Raw genomic sequence first — 26227 nt, 5'->3', positions numbered from 1 at the left:
GGCAAAAGGGACCCTGTGTTTATAAAATAATGGCAAGTGGCTGATTTATTGGAAATTTGTCACTTTACAAATGAAATAAAGAAATGTCCAAAGAGAAAGAGCATGAGGTGGGGATTGTCCCCAGGGTACACTGCTAGGTGTCCTCACCACAGCTCTGCCCACTCACACTGTGGATGGGCTGTTCCCAAGGCAGAGGTGTCTGGGCCAGAGAGAGAAACTACATGTTGAAGGTAAACTTAGCAGGTGGTTTCACCTTTCCAGAATATGTGAATGACTTCAACCTAAGGGTTTCTTTGGAGGAAGAAAGTAGAGATGAGGACAGGGAAGCCACTGTTCTGGGGGCATTGGCTTCTTTCACAGCCATTTTGAAAAGCAAATTCATATTACATTACATTCTTATTGCAGAGTGTGGCTTGTAACAGGAAAATAGGCTAGTCTCCCTTTCATGACCAGAACTTAGAAGTCTTTGAACTTGAACCAATTTGTAGCTTCAGATCCACTGCATTTCTTTCCTATTCTGAACTTGGGTCAGCCAAATCCAAGATTTGTTTCTTTAGGGGATGTTAGAGGCATGGAGAACACTTAGCTTGCTGATTAAGCATCATTGTTGTTGTTATGTGCCGTCAAGTCGCTTGCGACTCATAGCGACCCTATGTACAACAGCCCTAAACTCTGCTCTGTCCTGTGCCAATCGCACTGTCTCTGACACTCCCATCCCAATTATCCCAGTCACTGAATCAATCCACCTCATAGAGGGCCTTCCTCTCCTGCGCCGTCCCTCCACCCTCCCAAGCATGATGTCTGCTCACAACATGTCCAAAGTATGTTAGACAGAGCCTCAGAATCCTTGCCTCCAAGGAGCCACCTGGTTTAACCCTTTCCAGGACGAATCTGTTTATTTTCCTAGCAGTCCTAGAGTATTCTCAATACTCTTCTCCAGCACCACAGCTCAAAGGCATCAATTCTCCTTCTATCCTCCTTGGTCATTGTCCAACTCTCTGATGCATAACAAGTGATTGTGAAGACCATGGCCTGTATCAGACACACCTTAGTCTCCAGAGAGACACCATTGCTCTTCAGTACTTTAAAGCACCATTGATTCTTAAATTATTTGGGATTTGAGTTTTAAACTGGTATAGACTCCAGGATTCAACCTAGACGTCTCTTGTATTGAGGAAAATGGCTCCGTATTTGCATTTTGAAGATCTTGGTGATCTTTCAAAGATCAGTGTGATGAGAAAATAGAAGTTCTTAGTGATTATTATGTTGTGATTTACGAAAAAGCATCAGGAGCATATATGACTGTTCCAAGGTTTTGACAGGACACAGAGGACATACTTAGAGTGGTCATAAGATTTAATAGAGGCACTCTTTACAGAAGTGTAGTAGCCAGCGATAATTAAGAGGTCTGTCTGACCCAGGCAGTGGCATTAGGTCCAGGATACAGTCTGTTCAAAGGGACATCACAAGGAAGAGGCTGAAGACAAACCCCTAACCTAATTCTCTACTGTCCTTTTGCCAATCAGTGCCTTCCTTGCAGGACTCAACCAGAAGCCAGTAGAAAGGGAAAGTAGCTTTGCTGCTTTTATAGGTCAGTCTTCTGAGTCACAGGGTGAGGTGGAGAAGCATGAAAGTACATCTGGAGGGACATATGAGAAATGTCCAGAGCTTTAGCAGGATTGAATGTATATTTGTAGGTATTGCACCCTAAGGATATTTTGTATTAACCCATTCTCCCCCTGGCCTTACGATTAAGTATGTTTTTGCTTAAGAGACTCTTTTTACACTCCTATTTATTTCCTCCTTTCTCAGGGAGCAGTCTCATTTCCAAAGCATGGCATCTTGTCTAAGGTACACTTTCTCTCTAGCTAGTCTATCATACCTTGAAGTCTCAGTTCTGTTGTTTGTTAAGTATGGTTCTTGGGCAAGGAACTAAATATCCAAGCTCTAGATTTCCTCATTTGTGAAGTATAAACAATATTAAATATCTCTGCAGGGTTGATGTGCAAATTAAAGACCTGCACACTTCTCTATGCCTGTCCACACTGTTAGCTGCTGTTGGCTCTGCTCTGAGTCATGGCTCCTTCATATACAACAGAAGGGAAGAAACATTGACTGGTCCTGCAACATCTTCGTGATCTTTGGTGTTCTTGACTCCATTGTTAGGACCACTGTGCGTGTTGAGTGCCTACTACCCTGTATCATTCTCCTACCCTGTACTATCTTTCAGCATTGCATCAATTAATAGTCTATTGAGATTCAGAGGGGTTTCTTTGTTGTTTTGTGGTTTTGTTTTTTGTTTGTTTTTTTTTTAGGAGAAAGATGGGTGTTTTCTTCCCATACTATTTATTTATTTATTTTATACTGGTGTATTTACAAAGTTCAAATACATTGTTTTCCATACAAGATCTTTCCATTTCCTTCACTTCCCTCTCCCCATCAAATTGTGTCACCCTATGATTACCCCCTCCCCACCCCATACCTTTCCTCATTCCTCTGCTTCCACCCTCCCTCTCCCTTGGATCCTCATACTTGTGCTCCAATGATTCTATACAGTATTTGCCCTTATGGGACTGTGTCAGTTCATTCAGCCCAATGCTTTCCAGTCCCTCCCAAGTTAGGTAGTAATTTACAAAATCATTCCTCCTGCATGCTGTGTAGTATTCCATTGTATCAATGTCCCATAATTTCTCAACCCATTCGTTTGTGGTTGGACATTTGGGCTGTTTCCATGTTCTTGCAATGACGAATAATGCTGCTATGAACACTGGTGAACAAGCCTCCGTTTGTGCCTCAGTTCTCATATTCTCAGGGTGTATTCCAAGCAGTAGAATAGCTGAGTCATATGGAATTTCTATGTTCAGCTTTTTGAGGAAACACCAAACTGCCTTCCAGAGTGGTTGCACTTATTTTACAGTCCCACCAACAATGTCTAAGTGTTCCGATCTCACTACATCCAACATATATCACCTGCTGTCCTGTTAAACTTTGCTACTGCTACTGGAGTGAGAGAATATCTCTTTGTGGGTTTGATTTGCATCTGAGGGTTTTTTTTACTGGTTTCTTTTGGAAATCAGTTCTCTGGCTTTTCTTCCTAGTCTCTCTTGGTCTGGAAGCTCTGCTAAAAGTTGTCCATCATGGGCAAATCTGCTGGTATCAAAGCAACATTCAGGGCACTCCAGCTCAAACTCACTGCCATTCATCGAGTTGGTCCCAACTCATAGTGACCTTTCATAAGGTTTTTGAGTCTCTCAGTCATGACAGGAGGAGACTGCTTGTTTTAATTCTGTGGAGCCTCTGGTGCGTTTGAACCTGTGGAGACACGCAGACTTTGGATTAGCTGTATAATTCATTGCAGATTATGCCACCAGAGCTCCCCATACAAGCCACTGGAGTGAGTCACACTGATGGCAAGTAGACTTCTACATATACTTACATCTCAGTTTCTTGGTACAGTTGTTGGCTCATGCTAGCTGTTCAATAAATGCTGACTTTCCCCCTCATGTACTCTCTAGCTGCAGTCTGGATCCGCATATATCTACTTCCTCTTATACCTCACCTCTTGGGTTATTTTTTCTTTCCTACATCATTGATCTTCTGCTCTCTAGTGATTCTCTCCTTTTTATTTATAGATGCGGTCACATCTTTCTGACCTTACAAAGAAACCTCTCTCAACCTTAGTTTCTCCCTTAACCTACCTTCTAAATTTTTGCTGTCTTCATGAATATATAAAGTTCTTTAAAAATTGGCATGCACTTCCTGCCCAAACCTCCTTACTGCAAGCTGGATTCTTTACCCTTTGAAAAGTGGCTTGTTTGTGACTATTATACAAAAAAAAAAAACAAAACAAAAAACAAAACTCTAATTAACTCCAAAATGTTTCTTGCCACGTCTTTCTTCCTTTTCTCACTACCTGCCTTTCTTGAGTTTTCTTCTGATCTGAACGTTCCTGTCCCATTTTCTGGTTTTCCCATTTGCTTCACTTTTCTTTCCCGCCTACAAGATGCAGTTGTTTCTAGTAATCAGTAATTTATTTGACTGTCTCTTCTTGTTGCTTTTACTGTAATGATTATGGTCATGTAAGGATTATGGTCATGAATGCATGACCGTATCTGTCTTGTTTATTCTCACTGCTTAACCCTGTGCCCTAGTGCTTAATAGAGAGATGTGCTCAATCTGTATTAATTAAGAGAGCTCCCCAACGTTCCTTTCTTATCCATGTTCTCAACTTTATGCTCTTCAGGTAGACATTTCTGGCCTTCTGTGTGGTACTCTAAATCAGAGATCAGCCAGCTGTTTCGTCAAGGGTTTGATAATATTAAGGCTTTTCAGCCTGTACCGTCTCTGTTAGGCTGCTTACTTTGCCTCCCTACCAGGAACGCAGCAACAAAAATAAACAAATGTGTGTGATTGCATTCCTATAAACTCCTAAAACATGCCGCCTGTGAGTCATTTACAAACCTCTGCTCTAGCTTGTGTCTTCAGGACATGGTCTCATGGCTGTCCTAAGGGAATCTTGGAGGCAGTATATCTGAAAATCATGCAGCTATTCAACCTTGTGTAACCATGATGACCCATCAATTTATTATCATGAAGAATCAATCTGATTGCAGAGAGCTTGGGTTTTGTTGGTTTGGGGACCTGAAACTACCATTTTACCTTTCTTCATAGCTCAGCCTAGAAACCTGGTTTAATTTAATCTTATCCTAACCACTCCTTATCCAACTAATGTTCAAATTCTCACCATTTAATTACTGTGACATCACTTAATATTTGTCTAGCTTTCTGTCTTCATTTACTTATTGAGCAAGCTCTTTTGAACTCCATCTTGATTTAAAAAAAAAAACACAACACACCAACCAAACCAACAAAAACCACCCCAAAACTCAAGAAACAAAAAACTTTAAACTCATTGCCATGGAATTGGAATGGACTCATAACTGACCCTCCTGTGGGTTTTCAGAGGCTGTAAATCCAAGGGAGGAGATTGCCCATTTTTCTCTTGTGGAGGAGCTGGTGGATTTGAACCCATGCCTTTGTATTGACAGAATAACTCCTTACTCACTATTCCACCAGGGCACCTTAACTACCATCTTCATTACTGTTTCAGACCAAGGGTAAAGTATATTAATAAGTATTATAACAAGACAGAACACCAAGAATGTAGGAAAAACAGGTAAAGCAGGAGGCGAACAATTCTTGAACAACTGAAGTGAACTGATGAAGCATTGACTGTTCCCTTTGTCTTTAAAGATTGAAAATTGCCAGGGAGCAAATCACCAAGAGAATTCAATGGAAATGGAGCTAAACTCTTTCTATTGAAACCCTTCTGTTTGATTCAGGAAGGAGGGGTTAGCAAATACAATGCAAGAATCCTGTAAATGCTTAAAGATTGCCTTAGTGTCTACCTTACCCCTGTTAACATTTAAGGATTGCCTTAGTGCTTCAGGGTGAATTCCAGCTTGTATCAGCCTCCCAAATAACCTGAAGTAGCATTCGGTTTATTACAAATATTTAGTATGAAATTTGTCTTCCCATTCGTTACTAATCACTAATCTGTATTGTCCTGCTGCTGAAGCTGTTATTCTGTGATTCTGAATATACCTCTTTATTCCTTTAAAAACTCATTGTTTTCCTGTTGCCTAATGAAGATAGTTTAAGGTCTTCATCATGTTTCTGATCCTTTCATCTTGGCTTCCCCAGATTCTTCCTCTTCTTTGTTTTTCATTTCCTTTCGTCCTGGAATACATTTCCTACCTCAGTTGCCCAAGAAAATCTTAAAGCTTCAGGATCCTGTTCCAATGCTGCTTACCTGAAGGCCCTCCCCAGTCCCCCCAATCTAAGTGACTCAGGAACCCACTGCTCTCCCACTGTACTTTGTAGTTTGGTAGATTATTTATACCTCACTTTCCTTCCTAGGTTTTGTAAACTCCGTGAGGGCAGGAACCATAGATTATTAGTCCTCACAGATTAAATTGTGATTTGCAGATATGTACACAAGCAGCTATTTGTTGGATGGAATCACCTTTTTAAAAATTCTTTTTTAAAAACGTTTTAATTGAGATTTTAATGACAGTTTACAGAAAACTCAAATTTCCGTTCATTCATTGTTATACGTTTTCTTTCCTACCCACCCCCAGGTCACTTTTCTCTTTGAAAAAATTCTTTCATGGCTGCACAATTTCTCTACTCCACCCCACAGTCCACTTTGCTATGCACCTCTAATTCTGGACTGTTGTCATTCAAATGATACCTAATCATATATTCATTTTAAAACAGTTCATTCCCTCATTTGTTTCAGTGCAGTGTACATTTTTATCCCCTCTTTTCTTAATTTCCTCCCCAACACCCAAGTGAGTCCTGTTTTATGACAGTGGCATTACGCAGTATTTGTCCTTTTGTGACTGAGATATTTCACTTAGTTTTTCAGTACTGCATAATAGTCCATTGTGTGAATATACCATAGCCTCTTTATCCATTCATTTGTTGATGGGCACTTGGGTTGTTTCTATCTCTTTGCTATTGTGAACATGCAACAATAAACATAGGTGTGACTATATGTGTTTGGGTGGAGGTTCTGGTTTCTTCAGGGTATATTCCCAGTAGTGGAATTGCTGGGTCAAATGGTATTTCTATTTCCAACATTTTGAGAAAGTGCCAAACTGCCTTCCATAGTGGTGTTGCACCATTTTTCACTCCCACCAATAGTGAGTGAAGGTTTTAATTTCTCCCCAACCTTGCCAGCATTTGTTGTTTGCTGCTTTGTTAAACTTTGCTATTGCTATTTTCACTGTGGTGAAATGATATATCATAGTTGTTTTGATTTGCATCTCTTTTAGAGCTAGGGGTTTTGAACTATCCTGGTGCAGTGACAGACACATTGATCAATGGAATAGAATTGAGAACCTGGGTATCAGCTCATCTACCTATGGTCCACTGATTTTTGACAAATAGATAAAATCAGTTAAGTAAGGAAACGAAAGCCTCTTTAACAAATGGTATTGGTAAAATTAGAAAACTATCTGCAGACAACTCAAGCAAGACCCCCACCTCACACACAAAAACTAACTCAAAGTGGATCAAGGACCTAGAAGTAAAACCAAGGACTATAAACTTTATCAGAGAAAAGCTTGGAAGAATTCTAGAAGCCCTAATGCACAATAAGAACAGTCTTCCAAGCATCCTGAAAAACCTACAGCCAGGAGAGAATAAAATAGATGTATGGGACCTTCTAAGAACCAAATACCTACACACATCAAAAAACTTCTCCAACCAGGTAAAAAGGGAATCTACAGACTGGGAAAAATATATTTGGTAATGACATGTCTGATAAGGAACTTATATCTAGAATTTGTAGAATACTCCAGGACCTCAACAAAATAACGGTAAACAACCCAATTGCAAAATGGGTTCAGGATATGAAAAAACAATGTATATGAACTTTGTATGTAAACCAGTATAAAATATTTAAAAACAAAACAAAACAAAACAAAACCACAACCCAATCCCAACAAACCCATTATGGAAGACTTGGTAGGCCATGAGAAAGATTTTATATTTTGTTTTATATATGTTGAGAAGCTATTGAAAGGTTCTGAAATAAGAAAGACAAGGTCTTATATTTACAAAGAGTCAGAAGGACGTCATGCTTGGGAGGGTGGAGGTAAAGCACAGGAGGGGAAGACCCTCTATGAGGTGGATTGATTCAGTGACTGGGGTACTGGGGTCAGTGTTGGAGACAGTAAGATTGGCACAGGATAGGGCAGGGTTTAGGACTGTTGTACATAGGGTCGCTATGAGTTGCAAGTGACTCGACAGCACATAACAACATTTATGATGAAATGAAAGAACAGCTTTTGAGAAGCAGGTTAAAGAACCAGTGAGACCATTTAGGAGGCTACTACAGTGGCCTTGGGTTCACATTCAAGCAGTCAAAAGATGTGTTTTGTGTGACGAATCTACTGTAAAGAACTTGTTTAAAATGTTTTTTAAAGAGCAAGAATATTAGTTTAAAGACGAAAGTGTGCCTGACTCAAACCATGGGATTTTCAAGTTTAATGTGAAAGTTAGATAATGAATAAGGAAGACCAAAGAAGAATTGAATGTTTTGAATTGTGATGTTGGTAAAGTGTGCTGCATATTTCATGGACTCCCAAAAGAACAAAAATGTCTGTCTTGGTAGCAGTGCAATCCAGGTGTTTCTTGGAAGCAAGGATGGTGAAACGTCACCTCATATACTTTGGGCATGTTGTCAGGAGGTGGCAATTTTTAGAAGAAGATAATCATGCTGGGAAAGATAAGAGTCAAAAACAGGTAACAAGAGCCTCAAGAATAAGGACTGGTCACCATCTGAATGTCTTCTTTGGTGGAATCATATCTGTAAACAAAGAACCTTTTCATGGGGCCATCCAGTGAGCTCCCTGTGGTGGACGAGCTCAGAGCTCTTCGGCTCCATCACGGTGTGCATGTGTACATACAGCTCAGGTCTCCTTGCATTGTGCTTTGTAGTGTGGCCAGACTGGGAGTCTGGGAAATACTATCTTTGTCTCTTTGTTTCTGTCAGGAAGACATGATGAAAATATAAGAAAATTTCATAGGCTAGGTTCCACAGGCCTGAATTGCTCTTAAGTTTTTTCCACTCTCTAGCTCTTGACATTGGACATGCTATTAAACCTCTCTCTATGTAATGTGTAAGGAGGTGTGCTGCCATCCCAAAGGCACATGCAATTCAAATTCACCAACTTTTCTACGTAAAAAAAAAAGAGTCACTCTCCTCCTGTGTAATTTCCAGCCTCTGAAAAACCCATTAGAGGTTTAGATATGAGTCAACTCCAACTCAGTAGCTTATCACAACAACAACAACTACTCCAAAATGTATATTTTTTTACTATTTTTTATATCCCACACATTTATTATTTTTCATTTCTTATTACCTTTGCCTTGCTGTTATTGTTGATGATGTTTGCTGTCGAGTTAAGCATGACTCATAGCGACCCTATGGAACAAAAGACCTGAAGCCTTTCTCTATCATCATGTCTCAAAGTTCATAGAGTTTCCAGAGCCATATTGTTTAGGAAGTGGATGTCACTCCTGCTTCCAAACCTTTGTCTTGGTGAAGGCTTTTCTCATCCTTTTCCTGCTTGGAATATTTTAATAACGTATTGACTTGTCTCCTGCTTTTAGTCTTGGTGAGCATGCTACATGCTACAAGACTGTGACAACAGAGCCCCTCCTATTAGGCCTTCAGTACTGTTATTAGTTGCTGCCAGGCAGGCCTAACTAACGATCCCATGTACAACACAGATACAACAGTATCTGAGCCAGTTGTGTAGCCACTGATCAGTCCACCTTGTTGAGCATTTTCTTTTTTTACTGACACTGTGCTTTACCAAACCCAATCAATGCCCTTCTCCAGAGACTGATTCTTCTTGTTCAATGTGAAGTAAGTTTTGGCAGTTTTGCTTCTAATGAACATTCTGGTTATGCTTCTTCCACAGCAGATTTGTTTATTCTTTGGAAAGTCAATCTTGTATTGAATATGCTTTTCCAATAACATAGTTCAAATTCTTTAGTTCTTTTTCTTTCTCATCTCTCATTGCCATCAAGGTGGAAACAACTCATAGCTGACCTCCCATTGGGTTTCTGAGGCTGTAAATTTTTCAGGAGCAGATTGCCTGTCTTTCTCCCACAGAATCACTGGTGGATTCAAACCATCAGATATGTGTGGCCTTTGGGTGAAGACTGAAGCTCCTTACAGACTGGGTCACCAGAGCTTCTTAATTCTTTTTCACCTCTCTTATTTGTTGTTCGGCTTTTGCATGCATAAGTTGTTGTTGTTAAGTGCTATTAAGTCATCTGTGACTCATATCAAGCCTAAGAACAATACATCTGAACCTTGTCCTATCATGTACCATCGTTATACTCTAATATCCTCGAGTCTATTGTTACAGTCACTGTGTCAATCCATCTTTGTGAGGGTCTTTTCTGACCTTTTTGCTTTAGACTTTGTCTTCCTGAAATGATTGAACACCAACCAGTTCTTTTTAGTACAATGACTATTTATATATTCTTTGCATCTTCGTTTGATGTTCCTTGAGTTATTCAATATTTTGCTCATTGAATAGTTTATTCTTCAGAATTGCAACTCAAGACTTCAGGTTTTTCCCATCTGTTCTTACAGTGTTCTTCCTTTTTGGTTTTCTAACTCTAGATCTTAGGGAGCTCTGGCATCCTAGTGGTAAGGAGTTGCACTGTGAACTCAGCATGTGTGTGGTTTGAACCCACAGCTGCTTCTCAAGAGAAAGATGGGCATTCTCCTCCACTGTGATTTATATCCTCTAAAATCCCGCTAGAGTCAGCTGTCAGTCAATTCTGACTCAATGGCATATAACAACAGCTCCTAGATCTCAACACATTTCATTGTAACACTTTGTCTTCTCAAGTCATCCTTGAAGTATTTAACCAACTCTTATTTCTTAATTTTTTTCCATTCTCTAAAATTATTCTAAAATCGAGACCAAGTTTTGAGTCATTTTTGACATCCAATTTGGTCTCCCCTCCCCCTCTTTATATCTTTGTATTGATCTTTCATTTTCTTCTTATAAGATGTCCCCCTTGACGTCATGCTGTATACAACTAATCTGTATTAAGATGTGTTGTCTGTCTCTGTATTGAGGTGAGATATGTCAAGATTGTAATTTGGCTCTCATAGATTTGTTTTATTTTTATCAGTTTCAGCTTGAACTTGCATATAAGTCATTGGTGGTCTGTTCCTCAGCCAACCCCCCTAACATTGTTCTGACTGCTGATATTGATCTTCTCCATCATATCTTCCCACAGGTGGAGTAAATTATATTAGTGCACAGTGAGCTCTATCCAGTGAGCTCCACATATATTGGTATTTATAGTGTGTGTGTGTGTGTGTGTGTGTGTGTGTGTAAAGTATCTGCAATGAATAAGTCATTGGTCTTTCAAAATGTCAAGGCTATGTTTTCCAACTATTGTTCCTTTTTTGGTTGTTGTTCCAGCTTTCACATTGCAATCACCAATAATTATCAGTGCATATTGATTGCGTGTTTGATCGTTTTCAGACTGAAGAGGTTTGGTAGAAATCTCTAATTTCTTTGTCTTTGTTATTAGTGCTCGGTGCATAAATGTGGACAATATTTATATTAACTGGTCTTCCTTGCAGATATATTCATATAGTTCTAGCACTCACAGCACTGTATTTCAGAATTGACCTCGAAATATTTTCTGATGATCTATGTGATGTGATTCTTCAATTTCTAGTAGACTCTATGACTCTCGCACTCAAAATGGCAAATATCAGTCTCTTGCAGCTTATTTAACCAATCTTTAAACATTCCTTTTCACTTTGGCAGTTAATTTTGATTCATACATCACACATTCCATGTTCCAATTCTTGATGGAGGTTTGCAGCTATTTCTTCTCCTTATGAGTTGTACTGAAACAGCAAATAATAGTCTCTGTGGCTTTATTCTGTCTCTGTCACTAAAGTGGACTCTATTTTGAGGAAATAGCTTTTTCCTAGTTTGTTATTAGTGACTTCCATACTAAGGGGCTTATCATCCAACAGTATTAGACCTACCAGACAATGTTCCACTGTTCTTAATAAGGTTGTCACTGGCCAGTTTTTTCAGATGTCGATCATTAGGTCCGTTTCTTCAGTTTATCGTAATTTAGAAACTCTGCTTAAACCTGTCTACTGACCCTGTTGGTCTTTTATATATACTCATGGCACAGCTTTCAGTATCACAGCAAAATGCAAGCCACCACTGTATGGCAAAGTAACTGACAAACAGTGGTTTACATCTTACTGGAATCCAATCCAGTGTTTCTCAGTGCTGACTGAACTTAAAATCACCTGGAACATACTTTTTATTTTTAGCATTCCCATTCCCACCTTCTCCCAGTCTGTGGTAACCACTAAGACTCTTTTCTCCTGATGGATTTGCCTCGTCCAAATATTTCATGTAAATGGAATCCTACAATATCTGTCCACTTTTGTCCTTTTATGCCTGGCTTCTTTCTTTTTAAAAAAATTTTAAAATTTATTATTGTACAATCATTCACTTTTATATTTCATTGGCATAATGTTGATGTCCATTTATGAAAGGCGTATACCAGAGCTTAGTTTTTCTTTGTAGCTGAGTAGTACGCCATTGTTTGTATCTTTTACGTTCCATTGATCCATTCATCAGTTGATGCACACTTGGACTGTTTCCATCTTTTGATTATTGTGGATAAGGTGTAAAGAATATTTGCGTGTATCTACACAGAGATTTTACTGTTAGAGAGGATCCTAATACTAATATTCCAGGATTGTTTATAAGGGTTAAATTTGGGTTTATATGAACATTTACCCCTGTTCTTATTTTTTACTTTGCTGTACTCTCTCATTATTTCTAAAGATTTCATGATAGAACCTTAAGGATTGCTTTCATTTTTTTGTTACAGGAGACCTCTTAGTGGAATCCAGGACCTCTTGTCAAGTGGAATCTCCTCTCTTTGTACTTTCAAAATACCCTAATTGCTACCTTCCCCAGAGTCATAGAATTATGTTTTAAACACACCTCAAAATGTACTTTTGTCTTAAAGAACAGAAGATCACCCATTCTTTGCTGGTTGCAGTGAACGGGGAAGTAGCTGGAGCTAACAGAGTGCTTATAGTGGTGAGACATTCATTTACTGTGTGATGTTTGCCAGAATCTTCAACCCTTCTGGTCTCATCTGTTCATAGATAAAGTAGCATCATCAGCTTCTGTTTTGGGCGTATGGTGAGGGAAACAGGAAGGAATGCTTTGCCAATTTCCTGTCCACTAAAGGAATTTATTATGCATTTGCAAGTTCCTGCTAGGCCAGTTTCATAATCATTATTTAAAAGCTTGGAGGGACTTTGGTCAAAGGTATTTTGCATTTGAAGTTCTACTCATGAAGGAGATGGATGAGAAAGGTATAGGTGGCTAGAGGCAGTCTCTGCACCTCCCAAAGGGATGTCTGATTTTCCCAGCTAGAATGCACAATTCTGTCGAATACCAACTTGCTGGCATTTCAAGAAGCATCGCCTGGCTTTATGAGTAATGCCTCTACTATTAAGGTATCTCTGGCAAAATTTTAAAATAAGGACTAATTTGGCAAAATCTCTCCTAAAGTCATAGCTCATAGTCACAGACAGTAGATTGCCACGTACTTCAGAAAAGCTATGTGTTTGCCGACATACAGGCCTACACATATGTACTTGAGGGCTACTGTATAACCAGCATAGACAGACTCTATTTACAGGGAGAGAAAGGGGAGGAACCTCCCTGAAGTCACTTAATGAGCAGTCTTCATGGCAAATAAAATATGATCATTCCAAGGATGGCTGGCTCTGGTTCCACAGTTAGTGGGTGTGAAGGCTTCTCTGAGACCACAGCATTTGCCTCAGCTTCTGCAGGTGCTTCTGAGCTGAGTACAAGTTGATCCTCAACTCATGGTGACCCCGTGAACGATAGGACTGGCCATGGTGAGCCACAGGATCTTCACGGGCTGATGTTTGCTAGGACTTTACCATGCTTTTTTTCTAGGCTGTGGAAGCACCACTGAAACCTTTTAATAGCAACACACAAGCCACCACTGACAGGCGAGTGGTGGCTGTGCTTGGTCAGGAGCCAAACCCTAGTCTTCACAGGAAAGGTGAGAATTATACCTACCATCCAACTTCCCAAAGCGAGGGATGTAACAAGCTCCTTTACTCCTTATACCCTTAGAGGTCTTGGAGGTTAGTTCTCAGACCCTCAGTGTGTAGAAACAGACAAAAGCCTGATTATGCCCCTAATGCTGCCATTTGCTTTGGGAATAGGCAACAGTGTTTTCTTTAAACTTTAGACCTTATAGATTATGCATCATTATAAAAATAGATATCTTTAGGGTGGAAAGGGGAAACATTTCTAAGTTAATAGTGGAAAGACTTAATAAATACTACCTCAATCAAGTGATTATGGTCATCATCAATATGGCAAGTCATGTTGGTTCTATGTAGCCTAGATGTAATGTGTTATGAAGGGCCTTTTACCTCTGTGGTCTCATAACTCCAGTGTAATCATGAGTGAAACATCAGGTAAAATATATTTGAGAGGCCACTTACAAGATGCCTGATGGGTACTAAGGGAGTTTAACCTAACCCATGGACTTTTCCGTCCCCTCAGATACATGCAAAAGCTGGCTAATGGAAAAAAGAGAAGGGGCAAAGAGGAGAGGGGAAGTGGGGAGAAAATGATGGTAATAATGATAGTATTGATGTGAAAATGAACTGTGATGTGGACAAAAGCATATTGAATATACCATGGACTTCCCTGAGAATAAGCAAATTAGTCTTTAAAAAAAACTACAACTAGAACGCTCCTTAGTCAGGAGAATGGTAAGATTTTGACTTGCTTTACTTTGCTTCTCAGGAGGGACCAGTCTCTGGAGAACGACATCATGCTTGGTAAAGTCATGTGGGCTATATCCTATAAGAGGAAGATCCTAACAACGGGCTCAAACTTAACCTTCAAATATGAGGATGGTACAAGACTAAGGAACATTTTGTTCTGATTAATCACAGAATTGCTATGAGTCAGAACCAATTCCATGTCACCTAACATCATAATTTTTAGAATTTTTTTAACATTGGATCACTTCTGATTTTTCTAATGTTTGTTTATTGATTTTATATGTCAAATACAATTTTTTTTCATGATAATTTTTCTATTTTTTTAAGGCAGAGTTTTTTTTAGAAGAATGGTATTCCTAGAGCACTTAATTGTGCCCATGTGAAACCTATACCTGGACTGTTGTGCTCTTGTGTGAACAGAGCAGGAGAGTACTGTATGGTATAAAATTAAGAAGGGAGAATTCCAGGGTTGTATTTTTTCTCCATATCTATTCAATTTGTATGCTGAGCAAATTATTCAAGAAGCTGGACTTTATGAAGAGGACTGTGACATCAGGATTGGAGGGAAACTCATCAATAATCTGTGTTATGCAGATGACACAACCTTGTTTACTGAAAGTGAAGAAGACTTGAAGCACTTGTTACAGAAGATCAAGGAATGCAGCCTTTGGTATGGATTGTATCTCAATATAAAAAAAAATAAAGATTCTTACTACTGAACCAATAGGCAACATCATGATAGATGGAGAAGAGATTGAAACTGTCAACAATTTCATCTTACTTGGATACAAAATTAACAGATGTGGTACCAGCAGTCAGGAAATAAGAAGACACAGTGCACTGGGAATGTCTGTGGCTAGGGATCTCTTCCAAATTATTGCAGAATAATGATGTCAGTTTGAGGATTAAGGTACCATGGCCATGGTCTTTCTGATCACTTGCTTTGCATCTGAGAGCTGGACAGTGGATAAGGATAACAGAAGAAAAATTGCTGCCTTTGGGTTGTGGTGTTGGAGAAGAGCACTGAACATCCCACAGACAACCAAGAGAAAAAACAGTTGTGTCTTAGAGAGGGTGCAGGTGGAGTGCTCTTTGGTAGCAAGAATGATAAGGCTTCCCTTTACATACTTTGGACATGTTGCTAGGAGGTTCTATTCCTTGGAGAAAGACATGATGCTGGTAAAGGTGGAGGGTCAGTGAAGGAGAAGAAGACCCTCAACCAAGTAGATTGAGACAGTGACAGCCTCACTGGGCTCTAGAGTGTCAGGAAGTGTGATGATGGCACAAGATGGGACAGAGTTCAGATCTGTTGAACATAGGGTTGCTATGAATCATACTCAATTCCACGGCACCTAACAACAAATTTTCCTTTCACTTCTGTGACTAATTTCTTGTATAAATATTTCCTATTGCTTCAACTAGTAATGTCCTTATTCTTTGAACACACATAAGCCAATCTCTTGAGCATTCCAGATTACATAAATATAAACTCCCTCTGGAGTTCACTCTGTCTCCATCCTTCTTGAGTCCATGACCCTGAAACTCTGGTGGTGTAGTCTGTGGGGAGTTGTGCTGCTAACACAAGGACCATGCTTCGCTCATAGTTGTGGTTCACCAGAGAGAGTGATTTCTCCTTGGGAGAAAAGTAGACAGCTTCATCCCATGCAGTTTACAGCCTCAGAAACCCAGTGGAGGGCCAGATAAGTGTTGATGGCAATGTGTTTGAAAGCATTTGCTTTAATGACTTTATTTCCAATACCCTGTCCTTTTACTATCTTGTTACTGAACCTACCTTGCAAGAAGCTGCACTGCAATCCCAAAGGCACTCAGTTTGAATCCACCAGCTGCTCTGTGGGAGAAGGATCAGCAGTCTCCTCCTGTGCGATTAACTGCCTCTGACAACCTGCTGGAGGGTCAGCTATGGGTTGCTTCCAACTTGACTACACACAACAACAACAACAACATTGCCACTCTAGCCTTGGATTCATGCAGCTATTTGCTTACTCTTCCTCGAGTTTGTTGAGTGCTGTAGAAGAAAATCATAGGAGAACACGGATTGGTCCCACTGTAAGAGCATGTTTTCTAAGCTAAACTTAATGTTTTTGGAGGCAGTGGTGGTTCAGTGGTAGAATTATTACTTTTAGTGCCAGCCAGTGTCCCTTAGACACAGCTGCCACCTGTCTGCCAGGGACTCTTGCACCTTGCTCTGATGCAGTCATCAGAGCTTCCAGACAAAGACTGACTCAAAGAGGCCTGGTGATGCACCGCTGAAAACAGCCCAGATGCCCATCAACAAATGACTGGATTGAGAAACTATGGGGCATTCACACGATGGAATACCATGCCACACTCAGGAGCAATGATTTTGAAAAAATACCATAGAAAATGGGAGAGAAGAGAGAGCATTATGCTGAGTGAAATAACGCAGGAGCATAAGAAAAAATATTGTATAGGACCATTAATGTAAAAACAGAAGGATAACCAGTGAGATGTGTATGGATGTACAAAGAAGAAAGGAGAGGGGACTGAGGGTGGGGAGGGAGGGAAGTCAAGGGGTCCAAGAATTTGGTGAGTGGAAGGAGTGAGCAAAAAAGAAATATACATGAATGAAGCACAATAATCATAATTAAAAAAATCAGCCATTGGGAGTCCTGTCGATCACAGTGGTCAGATCTTCAGCTGATCCTGAGGATGGCCTAGAACCAGGTTGTGTTTTGTTCTGGTATGCATGGAGTCACCATGAGTTGGGGACCACTTGACAGCAACTAACAACAGATTCAACTTGGATTTTCACTGTCTATGAAGTCTTTTCATCCTTACACATGCTATTCTTTTCTCACTGTGATGATTTAAAATGTCCTTTAATCCTGAAATCTATAATCCTGCTTTTCCTCCACTTCATTTCAGGTGATAATTCTTAGTAGTCCTTTAAAAAACCAGGAATTCTTCAGCTTCTTGTAATTCCTTCTTGCTTGAAGCCTCGCTTCTCCTACCTAAGGCCATTTCCACTACCAGTGTTTTAAGTTTCAATCTTTCCTGCTTTCTCAGAATTTCTTTACTATCTATTGTCTCTTACATACCTGATTTTATATCCCTTCCAGTGAAATTGTTTTTCTTCTAGATGATAGAAGTCCTCCTTGGCATCTTCATTTTACCTAATTCATTCATTTATCAAGCATTTATTTAACACCTACAATGTACTGGATACTATGTAGTCTGTGGAGAGACATCAGTCAAAAAGGTAGAACACTGTTTTACACAAGCCACGCTGTGTATGTAAGAATGAGAATGTGGTGAGGATAATAAACAAGGAAGCCCAAATATGTATCAGATGTCAAGGCAGTAATAAAAACTGGGAGGAGAAAGAAAGCAGGGTACAGTAAAAGGTTATTCCTTTAACTAGGGTAATCAGAGGAGTCCTTTAGGAAGATGTGACAGCTGAGCCAAGATCTAAATAAAATGATCAACTAGTTTGTTCTTGATTTGAGGGGTGAGCATCCCTATCAGAGGGAACAGCTGAGACAGTGGCCCGGAGTTGGGAATAAATGTGCCATATTTGAGGAGTAACAGGAAGACCAATGTGTTGGGTCAGTGTGAAAAAGTTAGAAGGTGAGATTGGAAGAAGAGGAGAATGTCAGATCATCTCTACTGAATCTTTAAGATCCAATCTTGTTACAGCTTCCAGGTTCTTCCTTTACTACTCTAGTGCAAACTTGTTGCAGATTCTCTTCTGCCTGTCTTTATGTCTTGGTGTTCAGCAAGGTTCTATCCTAAGCCATCCTCTCTTCTCTTTACACATACTGTCCCTGGTCATTATACAAGAAGCCACTTGATAAAGGGAAGTTATTACTTTGATTCTAGTTGTTTTAAATTCTATAGCCATTCCATGGGGAGCTCTGGTGGCCTAGTGATAAGGAACTTCACCACTATCCTAAAGCACACAGTTCAAATCCACCAGCTTCTCCGTGAGGGAAAGATGAACAATCTCCTCCTGTGTGGTTAAACTGCCTCAGAAAACCTGCTGGAGGGTCAACTATGGATTGTTGCAACTTGATGGTACACAACACTACCAATAATTTAATCATTCCATATCTAAAGTGGCCTCTTCTACCCACTGTCGTTGAATTGACACCAACTCAATGTGACACAATCAGAGTAGAACTTTACCTTAAGGTTTTCAAAGCTGTAAGCCCTTAGGGAAGCAGACTGCGTCATCCTTTTTCCAAGGACTGGTGAGTTCAAACTTCTGACCTTTACTTCTCTTTTTCTATATTTACCTATGAAATTATAGCCTTAGTATGACTATACAACCTGACCAAGCAGGAATAATATTCTCTTGCCCTTGTTTTAGTTTTTAAACTTTTACAAAATTCAGTCACTCATATACATCTCCTTTTATAACAATAGTTAACAATTGTATAATGCCATAGTTCCAGCATCCTATCAGAACCTTGCTGTACTCTAGCTAATAATCTCTGCTTTAAGGAAGCATCCTGCAAAAACCTTTCTCTTTGTAAAGCTTATGATAAGTTCAAACTGTGACCTTTTCCAATTAACAGCTGTATGCTTAACTGCTGCACCACCAGGAATCTTCACTGGCTGACAGTGTTATTATTCTTAATGACACTTTTATGCTCCCCTCCCTCCGTCCCTCCCTGCCTCTCTTTCTCCCTCCCTCCCTCCTTTCCTTCCTTCCTCCCTCTCTCCTTTCCTTCCTTACTTCTTCCCTTCCTCCCTCCCTCCCTTTCTCCCTCCCTCCCTCCTTTCCTTCCTTCCTTCCTTCCTCCCTCCCTCCCTCACTTCCTCTCCTCCCTCCCTCCCTCCCTCCCTTCCTTCCTTCTTTCCTTCCTTCCTTCCTTCCCCAGCCAGTTGTTTCTGACCCATAGGTGACCCTCTAGCATGTCCTCAAGGCTGTAAACCACACAAGCAAAGGTCTCTATCTCTCTCCTGTGGAGCAACTGGTGGAGTTGAACTTCCAGAGAAGGCTGGCCTTTGAGTTTGCAGCGCACCTCTCCACATGCTACACCAGCAGCTCTCCCTTTTATACTCCTAGAGAGGCACTTTTCTACCATCGCAGGCTGTTTATGAACCCTTGGTGCATTTCCCCTTCTTATATTTGGCTCATTGTTCGAGGTCTTTGAATTTTCCATTATTTGATTCTACCACTGTGATCACTTTCCCTCTTTACATCATCTTAAATTTTGAAAAGAAATCCTTTTGTGTTTTCAACCATCACTGATAAGCCTGTTGAACAGAATGAGGCCAGAGGCATAAGGAGCATGCAAGATAATGTGGTAATGTTTAAACCCTGCTCTGTGACTAATAACTGTGCTGTCAGAGCTGACGGATGTCTTGTAATGCTAGGTGGGACATTGCAGATTATTAGTCAAGGCTGCATATTTTGCAGACGAGGAAATAAAAGAAGTACCTGTAGAGTAAGTAATTTCCCCAAATTTACACAGCTCATTAGGAACAGAACTCGGAGGAGGGTTCAAATGCCTAATAAATTACCCAGAACCTAGTTGGTTAAGGCAATTATAAACATTTGTTATATCACACCATTTCTGTGGACTGACAGAATGGCTCAGGTTTAGGGTCTCACATAAAGCTGTGCTCAGATGTAAGCTGGGGCTATAAGTCTCTGATGTGTTGATTGAGGCTGGAGGATTTGATTCCAAGGTTACTCACTCACGTGGCAGGCAAATTCGTGCTGGCTGACAAGAACTTAGTTCCCCGCCACGTGCGCCTCTTCTCGGGGCTGTTTGAGGGCCTCTACAGCATGGCCGCTAGCTTTTCAAGAAGGCAAGTAAAAACATAGAGCAAGGAGGAAGCCCCAGTGTCTACAGAAGCCACAGTCTGCAGAAGCTACACTCTGACATTTCTGTAATATTCTATTTGTTCCAATGATCAGCTTATTCAGTGTGGGAGGGACTATATAGAGTAGAATCCAAGGAGCCTGGGATCATTGGTGATATCCTAGAAACTGCTCACTGCATTTAGCCAGTGTCTCACTTGACGCTTTTTACCTTTTACCTGGAGTAATACTGAACAATCTTCTTGTAAAATAATGAATTGTGCTCTCTCAAAATATGCTTTGGAATATTAACCCCAATACATGTGGATAGGGAGCTCTGGTGGCTTAGTGGTAAGGAGCTACAGTGCCAACCCAAAGGTAGGCAGTTCAAATCCATTAGGTGCTTCACAGGAGAATGATGGGCAATCAATCTCCTCTTGTGCAATTTATAATCTCTGAAAACCTGTTGGAGTGCCAAGCTATGAGACTGTTCTGACTCAGTGACACATAACAACATATATGTGGATACAGTCCCATTTGAGAATAGATCTTTTCTTTGCTTTGTTAATGAAGATATATCAGTGTAGGGTGATATGTCTTAAGCCAGTCACTTTTGAAATCTAAAAGGTAGATTAGCCATAGAGACAAGCAAGCCCAGATGAAGATAGAAGCCACACTATATGAAGAATGCCAAGGAACTGAGAGAAATGGAAGCTGAAGAAAGACGAGGAACTTCCCCTAAAGCTGACAGAGAAAAAGCCTTTCCCTAGAGCTTCCTGGGGAGCTCTCGTGGCCTAGTGGTAAGAAGCTCTGCTACAGTCTCAGAGGGACATGGTTCAAATCTACCTGCTGCTCCACAGGAAGGGGATGGGCAGTCTCCTCCTGTGTGTGTTATTGCCTCTGAAAACCCACTGGAGGATCAGCTGTGAGCCTTCAAGTCAATGGGGGCTCAGAGCAACCCTATGAACAATAGACCTGACCCTTGCCTTGTCTTGTGCCATCCTCACTATCTCCAGTGTACCTGAGCCCATTGTTGTAGTCATTGGGGTAATCTATCTGATTGAAGATCTTCCTCTCTTACATCAAAGTTCCACTTTTCTAATCATAAGGTCCTTCTCCTGGGACTAGCCCCTCCTAACAGCATGCTCAAAATATGTGAGGCAGAGCTTCACTATTCTTGCTTCCAAAAAGCACCCTGGCCACACTTTCTTCAGGACAGACTTGTTTGTTCTTTTAGTAGACCATGAAATTTTCAATAATATTCTCCAACATCTCAACTCAAAGATGTCAATTCATCTTCAGTCATCCTTAGTTATTATCCAACTTTCAGATGTATAACGAGTAATCACAAAGACCATGACTTGGATCAGGCACATCTTAGTTTTTAAGTTGGCATCATTGCTCTTCAGCAGTTTAGAGAGGTCCTTGACAGCAATATTCCTAATGTGATAAACCTCTCAATTTCTTGACCGCTGATATCAAGGGTGTTGATGTGGATCCAAGCAAGATGAAATTGTTGACAACTTCAATCTTTTCTCTATCGTTATATTGCTTATTGGTTCAATGGTAAGACCTTTGCGTTAGCCCTACCACCACCAGAGATCCCACAGTACCACTTGTTGTTGTTAGGAGCCGTTGAGTTGAGCATGACTCGTAGGGACCCTAAGAAAAAAATATCTGAACCCTGTTGTCCTGCACCATCCTCACACTTCCTGACACACAAGAGCCCATTGCAGCAGTTACTGTATCAATCTACCTGGTTGAGGGCCTTCCTCTCCTTTGCTGACCCTCTCTACCCTTCCCTATATCCTGTTCCTTTCCAAGGAATAGCATCTTCTAGCCACATGTCTAAAGTATGTGAGGTAAAGTTCTCATCATTCTTGCCTCCAAAGAGCACCATCTCCAAGACATTTCTGTCCGTTCTCTTGGTGGTCCATGGGATATTTATTATTCTTCTCCAACGCACCACAGCTCAAAGGTGTCAATTCTTTTTCTGTCATCCTTATTCATTGCCCAGGTCTCGGATGCATAGCAAATAATCAGAAAGACTATGACCTGAATCAGAAGCACCTTAGTCCTCAAACTGACGTCATTACTCTTCAATAATTTAGAAAGGTCTCTAATGGCAGATTTTCCCAGTGCAAGGCATCTCCTTATTTCCTCACTGCTGGTACCAAGGGTGTTAATTGTGGATCCAAGCAAGAGGAAGCTGTTGACAGTTTCAGTCTCCTCTCCATTCATCATTATGCTGCCTATTGGTCCAGTGGTAAGAAACTTTGTTTTCTTTATATTGAGATGCAGTCCATATGCAAGGATTCCTTGATCTTCTGCAACAAGTACTTCAAGTCCTCCTCACTTTCAGCAAGCAAGGTTGTGCCATCTGCATAACGCAGGTTATTGATGAGTGTCCCTCTAATCCTGACACCACATTCCTCTTCATAGAGTCCAGCTTCTCAGATAATTTGCTCAGCACATAGATTGAACAGATATGGAGACAGAATACATCCCCAACACACTCTTTTCCCAATTCTAAACCATGCAGTGCTTCCCTGTTCTGTTCACCTAACAGCCTCCTGCTCCAGGTATAGGTTCTGCATGAGCACAATCAAGTGCTCTGGGATATTTATACAGTTTCTTTCTTTCCAATATAAATCATGTAAGATTTTCTAATACATTTTGTAAATGCAACTCTGATACATCCTTATTCTACTCCTCTTGCCTTCTGACATTTTAAAAAAGTTAAAAGTTTTCTTATTGCTAAGGTGTCATATAATTTATCATCCAAAACCAAAACACCTTTTAGAGTGAAACAAGGTGACACAACAGTACTTTTGTATGGACCAGAGACATAAATGAAATTGTCTTGAGGAAACTAAGATGTAAGGTCATCCTGTCGCTTACCAATGAATAATAAGAACATTGTTTTCTCCCACGATAGCCACATGTATAACATTTATCTTTTAATACCTACCTTGATCTGTATATTTATTTCTCTCTTAATATCTGCCTTCTGTTCTGTCTAATGATAGTATTTTGTATCTCCTATATTTATCTAGTTATCAACACTTCCTGTCTCTGCTTCTGATGTTCCTTCCAAATGGAATACCCTTTCCACTTCTGTATCTGGTGGGCCCCAACCTCTTCTTCAAGGCTAAAATTGCAGCCACACCACTAATATGTAGTGATATTGCAGTTCCTCATAGTGTTATCCTTGTCCTTTTTATTTTAGTTGCTTCTAAATTACATTGAGAACGGGAATCCCAGAACATTTAATTGTACCCATGCAGAACCACCAAAGTATTTTTGCATCTTCTGTCCTTCCCTCTTTCCTGCTTACCACTTTTTAAAAAAATTGTTTTTATTGTGATTTGAGTTCATTTTGTGATTAAGTTGATTTGTCCATTCAGCATTGCATACACATATGTTCCTCATTTCTTTGACTATAATTTCCATCTTATAATAGCGCTTTCCCCACTCCCGTGTTTCTTGCTTCCATTCATTATTCTTTCCCTGTACCTTGCTGCCTTCTAAGCTTTGTTTCTAGACAAATGCTGCCTTTTAGATCTTTTAGGGTTGATTGTTCTAAAGAGGACATCCGTTCCTGGTGTTATTGGTTGTTTTCTATGTCTGTCTATTATTTGACTGGAAGTTAAGGAGATGATTTTAGTTACAGATTTGAAGGATATCTTGGGGACAGTCTTGGAGATTCACCAGTCCCTATCAGACTTGTATGCCAGGTTTTCCTGTACTATTATTTTGAGCGTTGCTTAATGTTTTTTTCCTCCTCTATCAGGGACTGTCTTTTGTGACCCCTTTCAGAGCAGTTAGCAGTGGTAACCAGGCACCATCAATTCTTCTGGTTTCAGGGGTGGAGGTATTGATATTTACTTGGTCCTTTAGTCCTTTGGTCTAAGAGGCTTTTATTTTCTTCACTCTTCTTTGCTCTGGATGAAGAGAGACCAGTAATTGTATCTTAGATAGCCACTCAGATTTTTAGAACTCCAGTTGCTACTCACCAAAGTAGAATGTAAAATATTGTCATTATATGTTTTACCATTTGACCTTGACCTCCACAATGACTATGCTCTTGAGCTACCAGGCGCAGCAACTCATTCCTTCAAAGAGTTTCATTAGGGTTAGTAGTTTTGCCCCTCATATTCTCTAATACAAACATGGATCCATTTCTAGCACATACAGATATCCATGTAGAAATGTTTTCTGACCATATTGTATTGTAGTTTATAAAAAAGAATGTGGCATCAGTATTGGAGGAAGGATCACCAATAACCTGTGTCAAATAGATAATACAACCTTGTTTGCTGAAAGAGCACTTGGATAACTTACATCTTCTTAGATCAAGGACTACAGGTTTCAGTATGAATTTCACCGGATCCAAACTATGGTCTTTTCAGTTACGTGCTATGAATCTGAAAATTTAACATTGACTAAGGGAGACAAAAGAAGAATTAATGCCTTAAAGTTGTAGTGCTAGAAAAGAGGACTGGCTATCTAATTGACTGCCAAAAGAATAAACAAATATATCTTGGACAGCATGTAACCAGAGTGCTTCTTGGAGGCAAGGGTGGTAACACTTTGTTTTGCATACTTTGGGTGTATTCCTAGGAGAGGCGATCCCTTGGAGAGGGATCATGCTTGGAAAGGTGGAGGATCAGTGAATGAGAGGAAGACTTCAACAAGATGGATTCATACTGTGACTGTGGCAATCTGCTCAGGTGTATCAGACATGATAAGGATGGTGTAGGATAGGACAGCGTTCAGGTCTGTTGTTCACTATGACTCCTGTGGGTCTTGACAGCTCCTAACAGCAACAACAGCCACCCAGAGGAGGCACCTGTCTGGTGGTTAAGATCCACCAACTGCATCTCGGGAGAAAGATGAGTAATCTGTCATGCAATTTATAGACTCTGAAAACCTGCTGGTGAGTTAGCTAGGAGTTGGTTCTGATTTTGTTGTTGTTGTTGGTACATGTCATCGATTCAGCTACAACTCATAGAAACTCTATGAATAACAGATCTGAACCCTACCCTATCCTGTTCCAGCCCCGTCATCTCTGCCACACTTGAGCCCATTGGTAGAGTCACTGTGTGAATCCATCTCATTGAGGATCTTTCCTTCCTTTTCTAACTCTTCATACTTTTCCAAGTTTGATGACCTTTTACAAGGACTGGTCCCTCCTAGTGGCCAAAGTTTCATTTTCTTTCCTATAAGAAGCTCTGTGACTCCTCTCTTTCCAATGCACATTTGTTTGTTCTCTTTATAGTCCATGGAATATCTATTAATATGTATTCTTCTCCAGCACCACAACTCAGAGGCATCGATCCTTTGTCTGTTATCTTTATTCACTATCCAATTCTCAGATGCATAGGAAGTCATTGAAAAGACATGGCTTGGATCAGGTGCATCATAGTCTTTCAGCTGGTATCGTTGCTCATCAGCACTTTGGAGAAGTCCTTGACTGCAGACATTCCCAGTGTAACACATATTTTGATTTCCTAACTGTTGGTATCCAGATTGTTGGTTCTGGTAAGTAAGGTAAAATTGACAATTTCTATCTTTTCTCCATCTATCATGATTCTGTCTATTAGCCCAGTGGTGAGGATTTTTGTTTTCTTCATTGTCATCATAATAATGATGTAATAATAACAATAATAATAAATTTGTTTTCTTAATAATAATAAAGAATAATATCCCTACGTCTAGACTGAATACTCCAGAATCTTTATGAGTGAAACTCAAGCAGCATTTTTTTTAAATACAATTTTTATTTTATACCGGTTTATTTACAAAGTTTGTATGCATTGTTTTTCACACTGGATTTTCCCATTTCCTTTACTCATCCCTACCTTCACCCATCAAATTATGCGACCCTATGATAAACCACCTGTCACTCACGGTGTTGTACTTCAAGATGGATCTAGAAATTACTTTTTTTACTATAAAGGCAACCCCATTTTTCCTTGTCTTTTCATCTCCAGAGT

Source organism: Elephantulus edwardii, unplaced genomic scaffold (genome assembly GCF_000299155.1).
Source record: "Elephantulus edwardii isolate Elephantulus edwardi_28Jun2011 unplaced genomic scaffold, EleEdw1.0 scaffold00171, whole genome shotgun sequence".
Taxonomy (NCBI): Eukaryota; Metazoa; Chordata; class Mammalia; order Macroscelidea; family Macroscelididae; genus Elephantulus; species Elephantulus edwardii.
This window is presented reverse-complemented; position numbering follows the sequence as displayed.